This window comes from Meriones unguiculatus, chromosome 10, assembly GCF_030254825.1.
Source record: "Meriones unguiculatus strain TT.TT164.6M chromosome 10, Bangor_MerUng_6.1, whole genome shotgun sequence".
Taxonomy (NCBI): domain Eukaryota; kingdom Metazoa; phylum Chordata; class Mammalia; order Rodentia; family Muridae; genus Meriones; species Meriones unguiculatus.
This window is the reverse complement of record NC_083358.1, coordinates 37,779,247-37,800,179: the sequence shown is the minus strand read 5'-3', so window position 1 is coordinate 37,800,179 and position 20,933 is coordinate 37,779,247.

Genomic DNA, 20,933 nt, shown 5'->3' with positions numbered 1-20,933 from the left:
GTTACCAAGCACTGTGTGTGGTTCACAACTGGCTGTGTTCTCCCACACAACCCACATAGAGGGCTGTTTGCAACACCATCCCCACAGTCAGCTGAGGGAAGCTTTGCCCTGTGCTACACAGTTTCTGCCACTATAACACCATTAAGTGGGACTTTCTCACTGAACTGTCTCTCTGTGGGACAACAGTTGTACATACAACTTTGCTGTCACAGTGAATGGCATGTCTGAATTCTCTACCCTTTCCGGCTCCCAGAGTTTGGAAGACCCTCAACATGCCTGAGCACATCACTTGGTCCTGATAGGATTGTTTCCATGCTCTAAACAATTTCAGAGGGCAGTGTTTACAGCTGGAGGCTCCTGGGGTGAGATTCTCCAGGCATCTTGTCCTGTATCGCAGAAGTCTGTGTATTTACTCCTGCAACTAGATGTGAGGGTTAGTCCTTGGGATACAGAGGTATGATTAGCTGTGTGATTGATTGTTTTAACCCCTCTGAGCTTCTTTGTTAGTAAAATGGGTATAATATCATTATGCATCTCAATGGTAATTCAACAGCCCACTCAATAAACTGCCTGACACATAGCGAATGATCAATAATTGTTTGCAAGATAAGAAAAAGAGGATCTAGCTGCCAGTCTGGAGAAATTCTCTTTGATAAAATGTGCACACAAAACCCTTCTCCCAACCTAGCTAACAGAGTTCCTGGAGTCTATAGAGACCTCAGTGTTGAAATGGGACACAAAGGCTCCTAATCAGCTCTGCTGCCTGGGGTGGGGCTGGGACTGAGCCTAGAGTCTTAGCCTTGGCATTTGGATCTACTGCCACCTCCAAAACAGCTGCTCCACCATTGCCTGCCACTCAAAGGCTGGATGGGTCAGGGGAGATACATCTGAATGGATGACCCCTGAGACCTAAAGGTCAGACATGGGCTGGGAAGGGGAGGGAGCCAAGGAGCAGCAGCTGCTGTTTGCTGGACTGGGTCCTTAGGGGATTACTTGTTTAAGTTTCAATAAAATGATCTTAATTAGGTGTATCTATATTCTATGTTTAGGTTTTTTTTTTTTTTTTTCGAGAAAAGATTCAATCTGCAGTTTATTTCAGGAAAGCCCTCGTCCTCCCCTGAGGATGTTGTTGTGGTGTAAAGACTCATTAATTTGGTTTGATTTGAGAACAATGTTTAGGGGTCACAAATCCAACCAGACAATCACAGCATCAACTCCGAGACAGTTCCTTCTGCTTTTGTTCCTGTTATGTTTTGCTTTATTCATTTTAACGATTGAAGAATCACACAATTCAATTTCCCCATCTACCAAGGAACTTCTCTCTACTTTTTATCCCCAAATTCATACAAAAAGTGGGGAGATTTTTTTCCTGACTCCAAGTTTGTTATTTTGGAACCTTCCAACGACTTTTATGCCCAAGTAGGCTAGTATGTGAATATACACAATCCCTGTTCATTTCCTGCCACTCCTTTTAACAAAGAACATTTCTTAATCACCATGAAAATCTTATAACTGCTGTTTTTGCTTCCCCGTGTTAGGATATTTAATTTAGTGACATTTTAAATAAACTGGTGCTTTATTATTAACATATGCATTCACTTTTTAAAAATGCACTTGGGGTTTTTAGGAGCTCCTATCCTATGTGTACCACACGATGACTGAAAGGAATGGGGTAGCCTTATCTATTGGCACCAAAGAATCTACTAAAAAGAAATGAGCTCCTAAAGAACACATTGTATAATGATACTGTTTATTAAAATACTGACCTCCATGTACACTAAATTCTCTAGGTGTTTACATTAAAGTATCCAGTGCTCTCTAAAAAGTGTTGTGTCAAATCAAGAACAAAGAGAAAGGAAACAAAATAGATGGGGGTCAAGGGTGGATGGTCAAAGGGGCTATTTGCAGAGTATACACTGCCCTAGAACAGGCCATTAGAGAGCACTATTGTCGGGGGCTGGCACCCAGTGCATCGGCCCACTGTTGTTGGGTATTTGAACATCATCCTTGGTCATCAGCCTTGTCTTTACTGTTCAAAAGACTTCAAAAAAGCAAACTCACATGTTTCTCTTGAAATTTAAATGCTACACATAAGAAAAAGTTATATGTGCAAAGCATATGTATTTTCCTTACAAAAAGAGCCCAGAGCATATGGCTTTGCACTGCAGAGACTTATACATGGATCTGTTTCGCAATCCATAATTTAAAGCCTCGGAAGGAATCCATGCTCTTTCCAGATGGACTCAAGCTGCATCTGGAATTCTAGCTCCAGCCTTGGAAGGACCCAGTTCCCTGTGCTAAGACTGACTCTTTGTCAAGTCCTTCTCAGCCTGGGCCACTGTGCTCGATAGTTTAATGTCAACTTGATATAAGCTACAACCACCTAAAAGGAGGGAACCTCAACAGGCTTTAAAGCAAGCCTGTAGGCCATTTAATTAGTGATTAATGGGAATGAGGGTGCCTACTGTGGGTGTGACCACCCCTGGCTGGTTCTATAAGAAAGCAGACTGAGCAAACTATGGGAGACAAGCCTCTGTATCAGCTCCTTCCTAGAGGTTCCTGTCCTGCTTGAGTTCCTGCCCTCACTGTTTTTGATGATGAGCTGTTATATGGAAGGTGAGTGAAATAAACCTTTTCTTCCCCAAGTTACTTTTGGCTGTGGTGTTTCATGGCAGCAATAGAAACCCTAACTAAGACAGACATTGAGAAGCATTGAAGTAAGTTCCTCTAGGGCCATTTTTAATAAAAGGCTACATCAGCAAGGACTGTTGATCAGAATAATCTCTGGCAATGCACAAGAACCAGCCCTGAAGAACGAGACAGCAAATAGTTTAGGGTTTGTGGGACAGATAGGGATAGTATTCAACCATTTCATTGTAGCACACAGACAACAATATGGCTGAAAATGTGGCTGTGTGACAATCATTCTTTGCTGACGCTGCCTCACTCTGGTGAGACTGAGAACTACTACCAATATGGTGTCTGTAACTCTTCACTAGACCAAGACACCCAAAGCCAGTGCCAGGTGGAGCTCCTGAACTCTACATAACATTACCTTATGCATTAAGATATCTGCACAGTGAAAGGAGCCAAAGTGATTCCACCTAGCTCACCCAGTGATCCCAGATAAAGGACTCTGTGGGGATATATGATGTTCAGTTCCTCATGTTTTAAGGAATTTGAGTCCTAAGGATGTAAAAATTCAGCCTACCCACGGGGGGGGGGGGAAGGGGAAAAAAACTGGCTCAAGGGAGCTTGAAGGAGAGGAAGTTTCACTTTGGGATCAGGAGTCTTTATTTCGCCATACATTGAGTGCTTGTCTTTGTATTTAAGTAGAGCACTGAAATGTAGGAGTCAGTCACAGATCCTACCTGGGTTAGGCAGACTTTCCGGATAAGACCCTATCTATTGCAAAGCCCCAGCAACACACAAGATATCTACCTTTATCTTAAGCAATAAGCATTATGCCAGTAAATCTTTGGGTGGCAGGTTGACACATCATTAAACCAACATGTGAAGATTTAAAAAAACAAAAAAAACAAAATGAACTAACAACAACAACAAAAAATCCCCATCAAACCATCCCAAACTCCAATTCTTTCGTATGTCACAATGCAATAAAGCCAGCTCGTATATCCTGAATTCAGCCTGACCAGGTGAATTATTCCACTTTCTCCAAAGTTGCCACACCAATGGGAATGCCCGTTTCAAAAATGCTATTGAGTGAGGAGCTCAAGGGAAAAGGAAATGTAACAGGAACAGTCACTGTCAAATCCGAGAAATAATTGTAAGTTGTTTGTGTTTCTCCCCAAGAAAAAAAGAGAAGGACGGAGATCTAAGCATCTCGATTAGCATGCTCCTCCCTTCCCTTCATGCTCCCAGTTAAAAGTGGGTTCTTCTTTTCACTAGAGATGTGCAATTATTAAACCATGATGTCTTTCTTTTTAAAAAACCAGTTTATAGAAAAGGGCTCCACACTGCTGCCACTTCTCTAAGGTTGCCTGTAATTGCTCCAGCCAAAGCTTTGACTAATTAAATCACACAAAAGACTGTTTCTTAGTAACACACCTGGTCCAGGCTTTGTAGCTGGCTTTCATTTAAGCGCTGCGTCTCATGCTGCCTCGTAGCATGAAAGGATATTAATCAGGTAAATGGCCATTAAAAGTCATATCAATATTTGCTGTGTGGTGATTGTTTCCTTAAATCTTGAACAAAGGAGGTGTCTTTGAAATTTCAGGGCTGGTCTCCAACCACGGAAGAGAGCAGCCACATCGAAATGCTGTTTTTCAGCTTTAGCGAGAAGTAGAAAAAAGGGAGCAGAATGTGAGGTGTGGCCAGAAGTGAGATTATATTCTCTTTGTTCCTGGGAGCTGTTGGGAGCCAGGAGACACAAGTTGAAATCAGTGTGGAGCAAATGAGGGACCACGGACAGGAAGCCTCTCTAATGGCTCTCAATTCCCCATGAGAGGAAAGCTTCCATTTTGGAGTCAATGGTGCTAATTAGGTTGTGATTTGGAACACTAGTTAGACATGCGAACACCCAGGGAATCAAGCGTTACTTTCATATTCAGTTAAATGAGGAACTGTTGCTAAACATTCCCTTCTATCAACAAAGCACCTTTTGAGGATTTGCTGAAGGGGTACTGTGCTTGCAGCTGGCAATATGGTCCCAAAGCTTGATTACTCTTCTGGGCCAGCCTTAAATCAATACAAACTTATATAGCCAAGCCCACATCCAATGGAGCAAACATTCCATTCAGGAGGGAAAGGGTGGCTACATGCTCTTCCATGTGAGAAATCCACCTGCCAACAGCATCTAACCATAGTCCTGTGTTCTGTAACCTTGTTCACCTTCCACCAATGGACAAGAATGTTCTATGCTGAGCATGTGGCCCTGTGCATTTTAGGATGCACCGTTCTGCTGGCCCTGGAATACAGAGTCTAGAGTTGCAACCTCACCTCTGAAACTCTATGGCTGTGATTATGAGCAATGTCTTTAAATTCCTTCATCTTGATCTTTGCATGCATGAAATGAACAAAAAAAACAAAAACAAAAACAAGAATCGCTTCTTATGGCTATGGCACAAATAAAATGACTGTATTCTGCATTATTTATTTATTATATGTATATATTATAAAGTCTGATAAGAATGCATATATACAAATATAGTGACTAGCACTTGTAATTTCCCTAATATCTGTCAGATACAACACTCTTGACAGCCACCAAAGTCTTACACAGTATTTCCTGTCGTTCAATGAAGCCATTGTCAAAGACTGAAAACCACTCTTCTGTGGATCACCCTTTGGGACAATGAGGGAAAAGCAAGCTTGAGCTGCTGTAGTGAGAATTTTGGTTTCCTTAAGAACACAGAAATGTTATGTGAATATGTTTTTGTTTTGATCCTAGGTGTGGGATATGAAGCTGCTTCAGATAGTCCATAACAGCTAACTATGATTTGTCCCATGCTCTGGCAGGGACAGGATTTTGCCAGCTGAATTTCATTTCGAATTTTGGAGATTCTTCAGAGGGTTTATAAATGGCAGAGCCCCGAGAGAAGTGGTGGCTGCTGTCCTCCTGGCTGCTGCTTCCCCTGTGCTATGATTTGTGAGCAAAGAGACAAGAAGAAATCGGAGATTGTGATGATGAAGATCAACATTGCCCCCAGTGAACTTGGTGCCCCAACCAGCAAGAGGTAGTCTGATATTGACACCACTTTTCCCCTCTAACTGCTTTCTCTCCTACCTAGTTGGGGAACAGGAAGAATGGAGAAGGGTGGTAGGAAAAAAGAACCCAATAAAGTTGCCAAAAGTACAGTTCCAAGTTGGTTCTCATCAGCAAAGAAACTAAGTCGAAGCAACAAGTTTGGGGGCTCTCTTACAATACTCTCAGTGTCCCCCCACAAAAGGTTGCCTGCATTCAGGAGGACCCCACTTGGAATGACCTCCAGTTAGATGTCTGTACTGTTCCCCTCCCCTGGAAGACGGAGGAGATACGAAACCAAAACTGTGAACCTCAAAAATCAAAATGTGATTCCCCAAAGCATAATGATATTTATTTGCAGCTGGCAGGACATGGCAGTGGGACTAAACATATGGCATCATCAGATGTCTTCAAAGAGGAGGAGGCAAGGGACAGTTTTAAAGGTAGTGAGAAGCTTTAACTCAGGTGTTTTGATTCATAGTAATCACAAAGATTATAACAGTATTGATGACTCTCCGCAGCTGAGTAGGTATTGCTTGCAGTACTGTCTTACTGCAGTATTTTTGAGTCATGTGGGGTTGCACAGGCCCTTGCGTGCAGCTGTGGTGTCAGCAGCCCTTTGTGAGAGTTACTATCTTGTGAGAGTTACCCTTTTGTGAGAGGTACTCTTCTCTTTTTGGTTTTCCTAGACAGGGTTTCTCTGGGTAACTCTGGCTGTCCTGGACTCTCTTTGTAGACCAGGCTGACTGCGAACTCACAGAGATCTGCCTGCCTCTGCCTCCCTGAATGCTGGGATGACAGGCACTACCATGCCTGATTATTAGGTACTCTTATGCAAGAACAATTTATAATCTTGGATTTTCTTTTCGCACCAGAGTCGACAGGATTGCTTTTAGGCTTTGTATTCCTTTTGCAAAGTGGAGCCCACACCCCATTATAACGTCTTGACATCTTCTCTCTTCAGTGCAATCATGGCTGCCCACACCAAGAACTTACTTACATTTCTCAAAAAATAAGCATCAATTCCAACAAGATGCTGAGTTGTCGCAGAGAGCAAATCACATTACCTGAAGGAGCCAAAGAGGCTTAGCATTTGTGTAACCAGAAAGCTCGACTGTTCCTCTCAGCTCCTCCCATTGGTCTAGGTACCTGCAGGCCACTGTCATCTCCTACTGGTAGGTCCTTATTGTGTAAGGCTAGCTCTTAACACTTGGGATCAGATGACAGACAAAATCTCAGGCTGGTACAAGCTCCTATAGGACTCACAGGGACCAGGGAAACTTGCTGTTCCTTGTCAAGGGACTGGTGTCCCACCTGTTTCCCACTCACTCTGGGTGAATATTCTAATAGGCCAAGGAGAGGGACCAAAGGGTTAGGAATGGCTTGGATGTGGCTGGAGTTCTCTGAATCTCATCTCAGAGAGTGGAAACTTTAAGTAGATTGGATAAGCAAAGAAGCCCTGAAATTGTGACACTAGAAGAATGGATGGGTGTTGACTAGGAGAATCAAAGGAGAAAGAAGAACAGGTAATGAAAGTTGAGAAAAGAAAGTGAAGTCCAGAACTAGCTCCTCAGGACCAATAGATGCTATCCTGGTGTTTCTGGAGAAACCTGCTGGTTGACCCCTATGATGATGATGTCACTAGGACATCAGGGGCACTGAAACCTCAAAGGCTATCTCCCTCTCGTGCTGACTGCATATTAAAATCACCAGAGACACTTTTCAAACATTTCCATATGGAACACCAACTCCAGATAGTGTGCTAATGAAGGAGGGAGGCCTGAGCATCAGTGACTCTGTTGGAAGTCATGTTCAAGACCTCTGTCCTGGGTCATATATTTGCATTCACTTTTTTAGCATGATTGTCTCTGAATGGGGAAAAAATACTTCAAGAATCCTCATTCTGACCAGCCAGTCCATTTTCTCCTCTTTGGGGGTAAGGCTGAGTCCAGGGAAACTGAGGTGGGAAGAGATTGGGGTCTGTTCTGTTGGGGACAAGAGGTACACTAATGCATGTGCTGACAGACAGGGTGTTAGGTTTATTTTTGCACCATTTTGCCTTCACGTTTTGTCTTCAGGGGTCCTTCTATCTTAACCTGATGTCATCACACAGGCGTGCAAAACAAAATCCTGCAAAGGTGAAACTGGCAGACCATGTGTCCAGGGAAAGAAATTATTCTCCTTGGCTTTAACTTTCCTGCCCACCAATTGCATTTTGGTACTTTTCTCCAGTGAGAGGAGGGCTCCCATCATTGTAGATTACAAAGACACCCCACCAATGTTTGCATGAGCTCCTGACACAAAAACATCACCATTTGAGAAGCCTAGACCTGCTATCTGTCCTGCATATCGACTGGAAGCTCCTCCCACTCCCAGAGGCTGACACAACTCTGCTTGGCTCTTAACTGGCTTTGACTGACAATGCTGCTAGTTTTCCTGATTTTTATGTCTGTTGTTTTCTTTACTGCTCAACATGCTGGGGAAATGCTTAAATGTACTAAGAGGGAGCGGTCTACAACCAACAGAAAGTTAAGAGTACCTTGGACATGGCTTGGGGTCATTACCAATGTGGACGACTGTTCTAGTCACCTCCCTTATGCATCTGTAGATCCCGAAGGCAGCACTAAGACCATTGCCAGGAGACCTCTGACCCCCACTGCAACAGTTTCTATGTTATATGTTAGTATTTAGGATCTAAGGCATCCTTTGGGTTGCCTTCTCCCTGTGTTTGTAAGCCATTTCCACCCTACCGAACACCTCTCTCTGCTGTTGTACTTTGATGCTCACAGCCACTCAGAATGAGAAGCATGTTAAGGATGATTGCTGTAACCGAGTCCATTCTGTAAGTGTATGTCTTAATTAATCAGCAGATGCATGATTCCAGTGTGGACTTTCTTAATGCTTTGACATATGATCGCATAATAATAATCTACCCTTGTGGCCCTACCACACAAAACCCAGCTTTTGGCTAGTGGGTATCATACATTACACATCCCCTCAGCTGTTCTTTTACCTCGAATTAAATAAGGATCAAACTGAAACCCTCACAGGGACCAGCAGGGAAGGACAAGTGCATGACGAGGGCTAAGTCAGACTGTGGCAAAGCCAGCGCTGGATCCACTTGCTGCCATGAGAAAGGAGGGCGGTGCTGCTGGGTGTGCCGCCGTCTCAGGGGACAATTAGTCCAGAGCTTTGTGCCACAGCCCACTCTTAAGTGATAACCAATCTGTTTTTAACTCACCTTTTAAACCCTGTGAGCATGATCCTTGTGTGTGTGTGTGATCTCTGAGAGTGCATGTGTGCATACATGCATGTATGTGGGCCTATGCACATATTTATGTTTGCATGTGTGTGTGTGTCCGTGTTTATGTGTATGTGTGTATGCATGTGATTGTGTGTTTGTGTGTGTATACATGAGTGTGGAAGGGAGGTAGCCACCTCAATAGCTTTCACTTGTCTCTCCTGCTTACTCTCATTTCTGTCATTGGTTTTTACTGGATTGGTACTGACAACATCTTTGGCTCAGAACAGCTCAATCACTATCTTCAAGAGGATCAAGAGAACAAATTGTCTTTCCTGATGCCTCACCACCCCCATGCACAGGACTGATTACTGTCTCTTTGTACCATGTTGTGCCTTATTCACAATTCTGACACTCACTTGTGGGTTGGACCATTTATACCTCTGCTTTTAAAAGGAACAAATTTGTTGATTTAAACAAGCAAAGGAAATATCCCTATGATGCTGCATGTAATATAGCACATACAAGTATTCATATATATATTATATATATATATGTAATATATAATACACACACACACACACACACATATATATATATATATATATATATATATATATATATATTCCACCTCTGAAAATATTCCCACAGCAGATCAGCCCAATGGGGATGGAAAAGCCCAGGCTATTTATAAACAATATTACTGAGTGTGGCTCTAGGGATAGATGAAGTGGGCAGCCACTGGCTTGGAAATATATATATTGAGTTCTTGGAGCCCATTTGCCTGTCCTCCTCTGGGTTTATACCCCTGACCCCTATCCTGGTAGGTCATTCTGGATCTAGCCATAAGAAATGGACGTGGGCCCCACATCCCATGTGCCTCTGATATTTCCTGGTTTCTTCTCATAGTCTCTTTCTGGCTGCCTCTGCCCCACACTGTTTCCTCCTCCAAATGTTTACAGTCTTTATGATCCATCTCTAGTACCTTGATACCCTGCTACTGTCATTCTTTTCTACTTTAATGTGTAGTTGCAGCCCAAAGAAATATCATTATGAAAAGTACAGTTTGAAACCTGTTGTTTTCATGGAGAAAATAGGAATTATGAGCTCAAGAGCTTCATATTTGCAGGAACAAAGTTACAGCTCTTGCACAAATTTACGAACAGATGTGCATGGCTATAAAATGTAAATACCACTGAACAAATAAGACCATGGAGTATGTTTAACTCCCTCTCAAAGCCCTTTGTCTTTCTAGCACACAAACACTTGGAGACTTCTTCTCCTTTGTTTATTCATTTAGCAGAGATTTCTACGCTCCTACCGTGTGCCACACACTGATTTAGGCGCAGAAGGCATAGACACAAACTAGAGTCGGTATCTCAGTCTTCAGCCCCGTCGTTGGCATGGCCTTACGATAGAACAAGTAAACAAATTCAAAGAGCAGTTGAGGCCACAAGGACAAAAGGCCAGCAGCTTGGTGAACACCTGTGCCCATGACCAAGGGAACAAGTGGTAGAATGCAGAGAAGGCGATGACCAAAGCCACTCACAGGCGAACATTCCGTGCTGAGTCACTGTTTGTTTTTCCACCTAAGGGGTTGCTGATAGTTCCTACATTCTGCCTAACTCTGCTCTTACCACTGTAGCTAGAGTATAGCCTCCAGGGACGCTCACAACCGTAAGTGAATTCTTCCAAGTGAACACATCCTTATGTCTACCAAAATGGAGGAACTGAGCTTCTCAGTGGTCACTCCTCCCCCCAGGAAGCCCACTTGGTGTGTGTTTGTTATTTAGCCGTTTTATTTTATCACCACAGATCAGTCTGTCCTGCTTTTTAATTTAACTAAATGAAATTACAAGTACTGTTCAGGAGCCAGGGGTACATATATGCCCATTGTTCTACACTTGGGAGACTGAGGCAGGAGGATCATGCATTTAAGACCAGTCTGGGTTACTATAGCAAGGCCTGGTTACTAAATAAAGTCTTACTTGGTCACCCATGACTGAAAATGCTAAGGTTCTGTTACTCCATTCTGCTTTTTCCTCTCTAGATTTTGCTATTAGAACTATTGCTCTTCACTGAGAGGAGAACTGAGCAGAGTCTCCTCCCCCTAACTAAGCTGCTATCTGCAATTGACACCCGGCATTTTGTTCTGAAAACGGCATTAATAGTGCATTTGATGAGATGTTCTAGAGTGGATATTGTAAACTGCCTCATTTGAAAATCGTGTATGTACCTCGGCTGGGCCTCTGGCCACCTTGTGGATCTTCCAGAACCGTCTTGACTATGGACGTAGGACACTACTTCCTGTAAGCTTTTCTTCCTCTTTCCCTTCGCTAGTGTGGAGATTTGTAACTAGTGTTTGTGGCTGCACTGTCTGTTCTCCCTGCTTTGGTTGTAGGCTAGAGCTCTTTCTATCTGTGATGGTTTGGTACGGAGGAGGCCCCCTGCCCCCTAAGTGTTTGAGCACTTAGCCCCCTGGTTGAGGTGCTGTTTTAGGAAGTCGCAGGACGTTGGGAAGGGGCAAAGAGGGCTGTCATGGAAGTGTAGCTGTAAGCCCCCTTCCTCTTCTGACCTGCTGGCTCTGTTTCCTAGCTTAAAGCTGTAAGCTAGCAGCCTCAAGCCCAGCTTCCAGCATAAACACCTCCATGCCTTCCTTTCTTTGAAACTGGGAGCCAAATTCTTCTTCCCCCAAATGGCTTCTACCAGATAGTTTTTTGTGCAAGAGGAAAAGTGTCCATCATACCTCACCTTTGTAAAGTCCTTTGCCAGGATATTAAGTTGTGAATTTTGAAGGTACCTCTGGTTCTACAGACGCTGCCTCTCTGCAAAGCTCTCATGGACCCAGCATCTGCACAGCGCCGTCCCATGCATGCGCTGTTTCCTGCACGATGATAAGTGTTGATCTCGCAGAACTTTCTGAGTATCTACCTTTTATCCCAGGGCTTCTTTGCTCAGTTTATTTGGAACTCGACTCATTACTTGTATGCTTATTGGTCAGAAACTGAGAGCAAATCCCAGAGGACAGGTGGCGCATGTCAGGCAATCTTCAAGAAACAGGGAGCGAGAGAGATGGGCACTGGCATTGAGGCTCAGCGATCTGGGAAGAGCTCCATATGCAAGGTTTTAGTATGGTTTCATTCTCCTCCTTCCTAACCAGGACCCAGGCAGAGCAGACAGTCCTAGGTTTAGAGGTTAATGTCCTGAGCCTGTTACTTAACATCTATGATATTAAAGCCTCTCTCTCTATTCACTACCAACGAGGCCTTCTGAATGTTTTAGCTTTGACTGACAACTAATGACTAAGCATTACAATGAATGGCAAGTTAAATATCTCAGCATTTCGAAAACTGTTTTCAAAGCCGCAGTGAAACTTAGCAAGTTTTTTTAATTGCATTTTTTTTTATATTGCAGTTGTCCCCATGTATTCCAGAAATCACTCACTGAATGAACTTACAGATGTCCTTCTCTAGTATACTACACCTTATTGCCACGAATATATCTAATCAATGCACTGCTCCTTTATGACGGGTGCTCTCTGTTCTACCTGCCTCCAAAGATGAGTCCTCGCTGACATGCTTCAAGAGACCCAGCTCCAAAAATCCCATCTGTGTCCCTAATTTCTGCAGCCACTTCTAGTACCAGTTGGCAGGTGCTGTTCACCAGCAAGCATAAATCTAAAGTGGAGTTTAGTGTGCAAGAGGCTTATTGGGCAGCTTTGGGGATGGGCAGCCATAACAGAGACGGACACGATGGTGTGGTCCCAGCAAAGCCTAGGCAACTGTGTGTGGGTTACTAAACTGAAGAAAAAGTACCAGGACTTTTTTGATTTTTATCCACAAGTCATTGGACACGGCTGCTCCAAAAAGGGGGCATCCCCTTGGGCAAAGAGGTTTTCTTCCCCTGCAGAAGTTACGAAGTGCTGAAAGCACTATCCGCAGAGAGATCTGGGCTCTTAGTCCACTTTCAGATGTAATGTATGCAAAGCAGAATGGGTTGACACCTTTATCTCAACTCTTCCAGTCCACACATTGGGGTTTTCTATCTTCCCTTGCTGCCCTGGTACTCTGCTGTGGTGAGAAATGCGGATGAGAGTCAATGTTCTTGTCTCATTCCTGACTTCAGGGGAAAAAAAAACATAACAATTGCCCTTCCATCTTGTATTTGATGTATGTATTTTTATGTAAGCATTTTGTTAGGTATTAATTTCTATTCTCCTACTACCTTTTAAACAAAATCATGCTGAATTTAATTAAACAGTTTTTGTTTCTGTTGAGGTAATGATGTAATCTACTGAGGTTATCACCTTCGCCTCTCTAATTCCTATAGTAATTTATAGTGACTTTAAAATGTTAAAACAAACTTAGACCCATGGAGGAAAGCCAACATTGTTAGCATTTACCTTTTGATGTCATTTGTTAGATTTTACATTAAGATATTTTTACTTTTGTGGTTTTGAAAAATGAATCCTTGTTTCTTTTCTTGCAATGATTTCTTAGATTTTTGCGTTTGAGTTCACACTGATGTAATCACGCAAAGCAGGAAGCTTACCTCTATTTCTGTAAAACCAGTATTTGGTATTTCTTAGCAGACCTGAGTAGCCCATAGTGACCTTTCTAAGGCAGAGTTTGATTGTAGGAAAATGTTTTACTTTACTAGATTTAATACTATTGAAACCTTCTTTCTGCTGAGGTAAATTTTTAATGACTCATCTTCTTCTGACCATATTCTTTTCATGAAAATTGTCCAGTGTTCCTTGCTTCTCATCCTTGTGGAAGCTTCCTTCTGCCATCACCTGCTTGTTTTTTCTGCTGTTTGAGCTACACTGCTTTGGAGGTAGGAATTGCTCTGTGCACAAAAAGGCTCTAACTATGGACCTCTTCATACTCCTTTTCCACCAGACTATCGGTTCCCGAATCCCTTCCATCTCGGAGATGTTCCAATTGCTTCAAATAATATTTTTTAAAAACTTCCTTCATCTTTTCTCACTGTTCATAGCATGTGGGTTTGTCTCTCACTCACTGCAGTGGTTTGGATCTTAAACGTCCTCCCAGAGCCCCTGTGATGGAAATCCATGTGAATCTTAGCTTGATGCTATAGGAAAGAGGTAAAGACTTTTTTGTTTTGTGTTACATTGTTTTGTTTTCTTTGAGACAGGATTTCTTTGTGTAGCCCTGGCTGTCCTGGAACTAGCTCTGTAGACCAGGCTGGCTTTGAACTCACAGAGATCCTCCTCCCTCTGCCTTCTGAGTGCTGGACTAAAGGTGCAGGCTGCCACCACCTGGTTGAGGTAAAAACTTTTAACAGATAGGACTTAGGAAGGCATTTTAGCTTACCTTCATAGTGCATCCTTGAAGATTGTGGGATACAGATCTGTTTCTCATTCTCCTACTGGCCTCCCATGTTACAGGATGAAACCTGTTACAGAAGCCCCAAAGCGATGGGGCTAAACGGTCATAGACAGAAGGCTCCAAAGTGAGAGCTCAGATTAATTGCTCTCTTTATAAAATGGTTTATCTTAGATATCTGTGTGTGACTTACACATCCATGCTCATGAGAAGTAAAAATGGTCTCCACACTGTTAAAATAAACATCGGGCTGATAGGTATGAATTGAAGTCTATAATCTACTTGTATCTGGATATTGTTATAAGGATTTGCACTGTGGGAGAGACACGGGTGCATTTTTACATAGCACTCTATTTCCTCTTAGAGTTGGACACCATGTGTTTCTAAATAGCGATATTTGAGTTCAGGTATGGCATCCTTAGTGAAGCAATTTGAAAACACTAAAACTGTCATCATTTCGGCCTAGCAGGGTTCCAGATCAATATAACCTGTTACTATCATTATTTTATAAGTGTTTTATGATGTTTTTAGAAGATGACCATCAGCAAGAAGAAGTAACATTTTCTCAGCAGTACATCTGTCTGAGAATGACGTAGATGCTTAACATTCATCACACTAAGTTTGATGAAAAAGAGAGAGAGAAGAATATATAGTGTATAATCTTCACCACTTACCTTAATCTTCTTATTAAGATCAAGAATGTCCAGACCCACTCGTATGAGAGTGACAGCCATAAAACTCTAGAAGGTTTATACCAAGAGCTGGAGATATATATATATATATATATATATATATATATATATATCCACTCAGTTCGAAATTCAGCCAACCATCCCAACGCTCCTTTGGAAGAAGGCGACTCCTGAAGACCCCAGTGGATAAACTGCTGTTGTCTGAATCCAGCCAACTTTTTGAAATGATTTCTGAGTTTCTATATGGTTTTGAGAGCTTGCAGTTTCAAGGAGCTAGTACCAGTCCAGTGGTCCCAGGGATTCCAAAAGAACTTTAGGCATGTGGACCAAACTTTTTGGGAATAACCATAGTTAAGGCATTTGGATAGGTAGGTAGTGGCTACAGGTAGAAATGACAGGGCTAGCCAAACTCCAGCAGTGAGCTATCCTGGTTAAATCCCCCCCTGAAACGCCTTTTAACTCGATCTCTCTATTTAGGACTCGATTACCCTGTGTTTAAAACAAAGGCAGCCCGCTGAAAACAAGCCGTAATTGCAGTCTTTCAGTAAAACAGCATTTACCAGAACACGCCTTTCAGAATGGCACAATGTATCACCCCCATGGTGCACGGCACACAATTACATCCGTCGCTGCTCTAACGGGGTGTTCCGTGTCAGCAAAGGCTCATCAGCCCCTGAAGTTATGAAACATGAATGCCTCACTACCAGACGTTAAAACGTGCTCCCGGAATAAAAGTAAACATTAGCTTATTTCGTGCACAGAATTGGAGCTGCACTGGGGAGAAACACTAATCCTTGTTTTAGAAAAAATAATGATGCATTTATTTATTGACAGCAAGATGATTGCCTGAAGTGTTTCTTGCTACTCTGAGATCTCAACAGAGTAAACCACTACCAGGTAAAGCAAGGTTAAAACTACACTTACATGTGTAGATTTTAACGCATGTAAGTGTTAGGGAAGGGGATGGAATGGTAATGATAATAAAGAAAATAAACAATGCTCATCACTAACAGAGAATTGTTAATTCCGAGATTTAAAAAAAAAAAAAAGAATATTTGATCTGATAGGAGCCTCGGTCATCACTGAAATTAAATTAGGTTTCAGAAAATGAATATTTCATTTTTAAGATTCTGTTGCTTGGAGACCCAGAAAGAGAAGGCTGGCGGAGCCTGAGACAGGAGAGGGATGGCGAGGGGCAACGTTCCCTGCTTCTGGAAACTGCAATGAATGCTTAGGAGACATTACAGGAGAGACGTAACAGTGACAGTGGTCCAAATGGTTTCATTAGAGAGGCCAGGATGTGCGACATTGCTTCCAAAGCCGGAAACCTCTCACCACCATCCACCATTACCGCTCACACTTAAACTGGCAGGCTTGATGCCATTGATCCAACCAACACTTTGTTTAAAAAAAAAAAAACAAAAAAACGTGAGGTAGAGAACAAAAGAAAAGCAGTGTCCAAGGCAAAGCAAAGAGTGTGTGCCCCAAGGAGGGATGGCCAGCAACAGCAGTGTAGAAGCTCATGTGGGAACATCAGCAGAACCTCAGCTCCTTGGCTATGTGTGTTTTAATCAAAGGCACAACACTGAGCACTCTCTCCATTCTCCACCATTGACGGCAGAGTAGCTCCCAGGCGTTTGATGAGTTTCAGAATCTAACAACAGGGCTCTCAGAACCTTACCTGTGCTCAAGATTAAGCGAAGGCTCACTTGTAAACCAGGGTAGCCATCTAACTATGTGTGGACCGAGGAGATGAAGCTAGATGCTGCGTGTGTAACGTAAGGGTCATGATTTTTACATCAGGACTCTTGTTCACTTCCCCCTTCTTCCTTCCTGAAGATTGGGGTGTAAATGTGATGATGAGGCCCAGATTTAACTCTGTGAAGCTACACTTAGGACAAAATTAACCCTGGTTCTTAGCTGAACACACAGAACAAAGAGCTCAGCAACATTTACCAATGCCAGACTATCCTAACAGAGAGAAACAATCGTACATCTACTTAGTCTATGTTTAGGGGTCCCTCTTTTTTTTCTTTTACATAGAAGTATAGCTTTTATCTCAACTGACATTTTAGATCTGAGTAGACACGGTCTCAAGACATTTGTTGGGTTTTTTCCTACCATTTGCCATGTTACAAGCATTTCTAACTCACTCTTGATTCTTCCTCTTCTCCCTTCATTCATCAAGATACATACAAATTGAAATCACAGCCAAAATTTATATGCCTTCTTTGAACATCTCCTTCGTTTATCTCTTCATTTGTTTCTTTGTTGTTGATGTTGCTAGCTCTTCCTCACACTTCCCAACCCAGCCCTGAGTTCTAGTTTCAAAGCCAGGTTTGCTGGGCCATGACTATGTTCTCAGCACTGGAAAGACTGAGGAAGTAAGAATACATCCTGAGCTACAAGGTAAGACCTTAGTTAAAGAAAGGTATGGAGGAAGAGATAGATAGATAGATAGATAGATAGATAGATAGATAGATAGATAGATAGATTATAAGGCAGACAGGAAAAAGGAAAAAAGGAAGGGAGGGGAGAAAGGAAATAAGAAAGGAAGAGGGAAAGGAAGAAAAAAGGGACAGAAGGATGGATGAAAGAAGGGAGAGAAAAAGACCAAGGGATGGAAGGGAAGAAGGAAGGAAGGAAGGAACAGGGCAGGGAGAAAAAGGAAAGCATTATAATGTGTGTTCCAAGTGTGAAATTCATCCAAATAAATGACCCTGACTCTATCACCATAATGATTTGTCTAAGAAAGAGACATGTGACCCAAGCTGGGATGGTCAGAACTCTTTCCTACCATGACCCTAGAGCAGTGTCAAATAGCCCCTTGATTCTGTGTATACCTTTTACAATGGAAAAGGGTGACATCAGTGTACAGATAGGAAAGGACAAAACCTTAGTCCTTGTCTATAGTTAGCCTAATCCAGGACCCTAAATTTTATAAGATGTATGAGCCAATTCCCTTTAGGAAAAAAAAAAAGAAAAAGAAAAGAAAACTGGTTTGTTGTAGGCTGGTGTAAAATGGGTGCTGAAATTGGCATAAAATGTTACTGACTGATGTTCTTTTTAAAGTAACAACAGCGTCTCATTTTGCTTTAAAGAGGTTTTGGTTGCTCCCTCCATAAATAAACATCAAAAGTCAAACAACAAAAGGTTAAGAAAACCCCATATTGTGTAATATCTGGTTATAGATTCATATCTTATATCTAGTCAGATTTCACTCTTCTTGCATGTTAAGCCAAAGATACAAATGTCCACAGATGCTGCTCTGTTCTTGTTTCCTCCAGGCCCCAGCACACAGTTCACAGCAAAACATCAAGATCATCACAGAGAAGGACCTTTCTGTTATCTTACTGTGCACATGACATGGGAGTCACGTCTACCTTTAAAGGGGAGTTGGGTATAATGCTAACCTAAATAGTATATCACTCCACCAGAATGCCTCCTGGGCTGCCATCCTAATGCCATGTGAGCATAGTCCTGGCTTAGTTCCCTAGCACTACAAAAACAAAAACCAAAAGACACATCAAGCGCTAGAATATGAAAAAGCTGACCAGCCAGTGTGTGCATGCTATGAGGACATCTCACAAGGCAGCTTGACGGAAACACCGATCTCAGCAGCCTAAATGAATCTTTTTAAAAACATGCTCCACCACACAACAAGGACATTTGCTCAATTATGTTCATAGCGGCTTTATTCGTAATAGGGAGAAACTGGAAACAACCTAAATGTCCCTCGACCTAAGAATAGATAAAGAAACTGTGGTCCATTTACACAATGGGATAGTACTCAGGTCTTAAAAACAAGGACATCATGGAATGTGCAGGTAAATGGATGGAACTAGAAAAGGTCATCCTGAGTGAGGTAACCCTCACCCAGAAAGACACACATAGTATGTACTCACTTATAGTGGATTTTAGCCATATAATATAGGCGAATCATACTACAGTTCACAGACCCAAAGTACCTAAGTAACAAGCAGGACCCAAGGGAAGATGTTTAAATCTTACTCAGAAGGGGGAATAGAATAAAAAGAAACTGGAGGAGTTGGAGGCAGCCACTTACGACTTTCAAACAGAGTTCTAGAAAGGCTACCTTGCTGAGAGTGGCTGTTACCACACTGCCAATGTGGTATGGTCAGATGACATAAAGAGCTCTAAATAACTCCCAGAAGGTAATCCCTCCTACCCAAAACAAAACAAAAGAAAAACAAAAGTCTCTTCTGGCTTGGGTGTAGGAGCCCTTGCTGAGTGTAAGAGCATGCACCCTTATATATTCAACAAAGGATTTCCTCCGTGGTCTTTGGCACCATTCAGTAATTAAAACTCTACCCTTTAATAATCAAGTAGACAAGGATGTATATGATGAACAGGAACTGATGAGGGCCACTACAACGAAAAGGTCCTCCCTCCAACTACCATTCATACTTGATTGACAAGGTAGGCGGTCCCTGTTGGTAGACCCTCAAAGGCAAGCTGGCTTTCAGTCTAACATCAAGTCAGAATGTGTCCCAGACTTTCTCATCATTTTTAAGCTCACAGTCATACTGTGCTTCCAGCAATCACTAAGAGATGCTAACAAGGAAGAAAGGAAGACGTGGGCGAGGAACACTTCTTGTTTATTATAACATCGAATTGTTCGTGGCAAAAGTGTTTTTTGTTTGTTTGTTTGCTCATTTTGTTTTTTATGCTGCTGTGAGTAAAAGCCAGTAAGCAAAAGACTATCAGGACTCATCCTCTTCTTTAATACAGCAATGGCAGATGGTGATGGTAACGGTAGATTTTATGCAGAGGGGTGATAGAACTTTCAGGGTGGGAAGCAGGAAGGCAGCTTCTTTTCTAACAAATGTGCGATCCATTTGAGGAGCAAACAGAACTGAGAGTCAGGTGGACAGACAGCAGCTGCTTCGAGTGTACCCTGCAAGTGAAAGAGGCCCCAGTTCTTCACTGTCACTCACATGCTACAGAATCTGATGTGTATCCCTGTTGACACTATTTTAAGTGATCCTTACTAATCATCTCTACTCATTGGTGTCATGTGAATAAAATTATTCGTATTTTCTTAAATAACCCACTAGTCAGAGAAAACTAGAACACTACCAAAAATGGAAACCTTCTACCATCCACCGGAGTTTAGAAACAACAAAGAATGAGACAATGATAAAACATCAGCTAGATACTTTTTCCCCACAGAAGGCTGAGAATCTACATCTTTTTAATCCTAAGTGATTTTATTTCACCCTAAATGTTCTTGGCACCACCAAGAGTGTGTGTCCTCAACTCACAGATATGATGTTTGGGACTGGGAAGAAGAAACAGTCTGTGGGCTGTGGACCTGTGAGGACTGAGGGAGAAGATGAGATCTGAGAACATCTTGACTACATAGTCAGAGCTGCCTAGCTGTTGGACCTGGAAGCAGCAATAATAGGGTCATTTTTGAAAGAAGAGTTCAGACATGCAAATGGGTGAGCAAGCATGCTAAGCTTTTGTATTAACTCACTGTTTATCAGCCTGGGACTTAAACAGTGGCTGACAGGTTAGCATTCACCTAGCATGCCCACTACCTGGGCATTTCAACATTTCCACTTTCGATCCTAACAACAGAAGGAAGTTGCTATGGTTCCCTTTTTCACAGATGAGAGAAACAAGAAATGAAACTAATTTAAGCTTTGAACATGGTAGAGGGCTGGAGAGATGGCTGAGGTTAAGAGCACTGGCTGTTTTTCCAAAGGTCTCAAGTTCAATTCCCAGCAACCGCGCACACACACACACACACACACACACACACACACACACACGGCAGCTTACAACCAAGTATAATGAGAACTGGTGCCCTCTTCCGGCCTGCAGACACACCTACAGTTGGAACACTGTATAAATAATAAATAAATCTTTTTTTAAAGTAAATGGTAGAATGGTGGTTTCTGTCCAGAGTTTTTTGTTTCCAG